Source organism: Berghia stephanieae, chromosome 3 (genome assembly GCF_034508935.2).
Source record: "Berghia stephanieae isolate SIO BIC M18660-M18661 chromosome 3, UCSD_Bste_1.3, whole genome shotgun sequence".
Classification (NCBI taxonomy): domain Eukaryota; kingdom Metazoa; phylum Mollusca; class Gastropoda; order Nudibranchia; family Aeolidiidae; genus Berghia; species Berghia stephanieae.
The window spans coordinates 45,670,526-45,674,178 of record NC_088362.1 but is presented as its reverse complement, the minus strand read 5'-3'; positions in this window follow the sequence as shown (position 1 = coordinate 45,674,178).

Here is a 3,653-nt window from a genome sequence, read left to right as displayed (position 1 = left end):
AGAGGAATCTACAGTCATATCAGCAAGTTGTTTCTCAACACTTTCCCGTTTGTTTCCCCTGTCATTATTTTTACAACTTTGTTCTGGAGTTCCATCCATCCTAGACTCAGACCCTTGCCGTAGATGTCCAGGCCTATAAAGGGCCTGAGCTGGTCTGCGGTCCCTTTTAACCTGCCTCTTAGAATGAGATGAATGGGCTGCATCTTGCTTATCCAGTTTGTCTTCTCTCGCAATGGATGATTCCACTGAAAAAAAAATTAAAAATTAAAGAATAAATAATGAAAACTAATGGAAGACAGCTAGTAAGTAAGAATGCTTAGAATAATTCTAGGTCCCTATTACAATCACAAGTTCCATTAGTACTCATGAATATACAGTGCTTTCACCAAAGAAGAAGCTGTTTTTGAAATTAGAAAAATCACACCACTTATATAAAAATGAAACTTATACTTATTGTAAATAGTAATATTTTTATTTATTGGACGTTGCAACTGTTGAGAGTACTTTCATTTCATCTGTAACTGTAACCAACTGTAAATTGAAGGGTGAGAAAACTGAGGCTCAAGGCAGGCAGAGGCTAAACTTATTAAGCTTCGTCTAAGCCACCCTAACTAAGCCAAAGCCAATCCCAAACCAAAAACAATCATCAAATCAACCAAATCATTTTGAGTCAGCAGAGTAGTCAGAGGGCAATATCTTTCTAATCTCTTGGCTCTTGGGTCCAAGCCAAGCCAAGCACTTTGATAACTCCAGTCCAGTGGCCGACGATAGGCTCACTGTAAGGTGAAACTCGTTTTTTGGAACTTTAATTTTGGCCCTTTACTGTTTTGGTCACCATGGCGTTATTACTGAACCGATGTGACTAATTTTGGTATCATTTTAAAGGGCACAAAACAAGCTTTCTAACGGTGTATTTCATTCTTAATTCCTGATTGTATTTCTCAGAAAGCTAATGAAATAAAATCAATTTTTGAATTATAAGAATAAGAACTTATATTACGGATTTTAATTATACTTCATATACATGGATAGACAATTAATTGAAGATTATCTCTGCCAAATTTTATCAAAATTGATACACTCGCTCATTATTTTATTTTACCCGCCATCAATGAACCCCACTTTTAAGGGCAAAAACCTCATATTTTTTTCCATTTTCATTTATCCTTAATTTTCTCCATACTTTCCATACATGACAATGACTTATATGAAAGTAAAGCTTATTTTCTGACCTTTAAAATGATACCCAACACTTGCCATTTATTATTTAAATTGAAACAAAATTACTGAAAACAATAAGTGGGCCATGTTGACTGCAAAACTAAAAATTTCCCGATCGCCGCGAGGTGCTGGTTTTGAGGCAGCAGTGAGATCACAGATTCTCTCTGTAAAATTGACCAAAAAAAATATAGATAACTCTGGAACCGTAAGTCGTAGAGAAACAAGTAAGGTATCAAATTTTATGTTTTTTCAAGTCCCATCCCCATGACTGGGTCAAATTAAGATATTTTGAGTTTGACAATTTTATCAAAGTCAAAGTGCCTAGGCAAGGTGTGAAGTTTTATGCTAATGACAGCTGTTGTTGAGTTACAGTTACAGAAGAGTAATATTTTGTGTCATAGTACCCCGTCATAAACGACCCATTAGATTATCAAAGGCGAGGGAAAGTAAAATAAGTAAAACAAACTGAATAAACTCAGACTGAGACTGAGATAGGCACTTTGATAAAATTTTCAAACTCAAAATATCTTGATTTGACTCAGTCAGGGGGATGGGACTTGAAAAAACATAAAATTTGATACCTTATTTGTTTCTCTACGACCTACGGTTCCAGAGTTATTTATATTTTTCTATTGAATTTTTTTGTCAATTTTACAGAGAGAATCTGTGATCTCACCGCTGCCTCAAAACCAGCATCTCGCGGCGATCTGGAAATTTTGAGTTTTACAGTCAACATGGCCCACTTATTGTTTTCAGTAATTTTGTTTCAATTAAAAAATAAATGGCAAGTGTTAGATATCATTTTAATGGTCAGAAAATAAGCTTTATTTTCATATAAATCATTTTCATGGATGGAAAGTATGGAAAAAATTAAGGATATATGAAAAGGGAAAAAAATATGAGGTTTTTGTCCTAAAAAGTGGGGTTGATGGCGGAAAAAATAAAATAATGAGCGAGTGTATCAATTTTGATGAAATTTGGCAGAGATATTCTTCAATTAATTGTCTATCGATGTATGAAGTATAATTAAAATGTATCCATAATTTAAAAAGTTCTTATAATTCAAAAAATTATAAATTTTTATTACATAAGCTTTCTGAGAAATATAATCAGGAATTAAGAATGAAATACACCGTTAGAAAGCTTGTTTTGTGCCCTTTATAATGATACCAAAGTTAGTCACATAGGTTCACAAATAACGCCATGGTGACCAAAACAGTAAAGGGTCAAAAATAAAGTTCCAAAAAACGAGTTTCACCTTACAGTGAGCCTATCGGCAGCCACTGGACTGGAGTTATCAAAGTGCCTAACTGAGACAAAATTAAATCTCAGTTAGAGGAAGGCAGGAAAAATATAATTTTGTTGGAATAACTGCCAATGTTTAGAAACGAGGACAACACTGAAAGCTAAGACTGTTTAATAATCATATATATACTCTATATTTCAACCTGGTTCTCTTGCATCAACTATTTCTTTTAATTCTTGGTATGTTATTCTTACAACTCGATCCTCGGCTGCCATCTTCCATTTTCTCTTCTCCGAAATGAGTCTCCAAACGGAGAGAGCTCCACAGTGAAAGACTTTTCATCCTTTTTTACATACGAGAGCTCTACTCTGGAATAGCAGTTGTTGTTCTTGTTATAATAATAATAATAATAATAATAATAATAATAATAATAATAATAATAATAATAATAATAATAATAATAATAATAATAATAATAATAATAATAATAATAATAATAATGATAATAATGATAATAATGATAATAATAATAATAATAATAATAATAATAATAATAATAATAATGATAATAATAATAATAATAATAATAATAATAATAATAATAATAATAATAATAATAATAATAATAATAATAATAATAATAATAATAATAATAATGATGATGATGATTATGATGATGATAATAATAATAATAATAATAATAATAATAATAAATAATCATCATCATCATCATCATCATCATCATCATCATCATCATCATCATCATCATCATCATCATCATCATCATCATTATTATTATTATTATTATTATTATTATTATTATTATTATTATTATTATTATTATTATTATTATTATTATTATCATAACTTGGAGGAGGTCAGTGGCAGGAAAGATGAGAGAATGGGGGGAGGCTAGGAGCTCTCTGAAGATGATAAAGGAAGATGAGGGCCCTTCGTTCCTGCCCTACATGCCAGCAGTCATATTGGGAAGAAAGTAATTAATTGTCAGTCAGTGATGTTAACGAAGGGGTCCTATCCGGGCGGTAGCCAATAATTTGTGATAGAGTCCGGTTCTATTGACTTTTTTTTTTTTTTTAAACTCTGAAGGACTGTTAAAGACGTACAAATTATTTATCAGTAGCCTTACATAGCTGCCACAAATTACAATATTTTTCTTATTAATTTT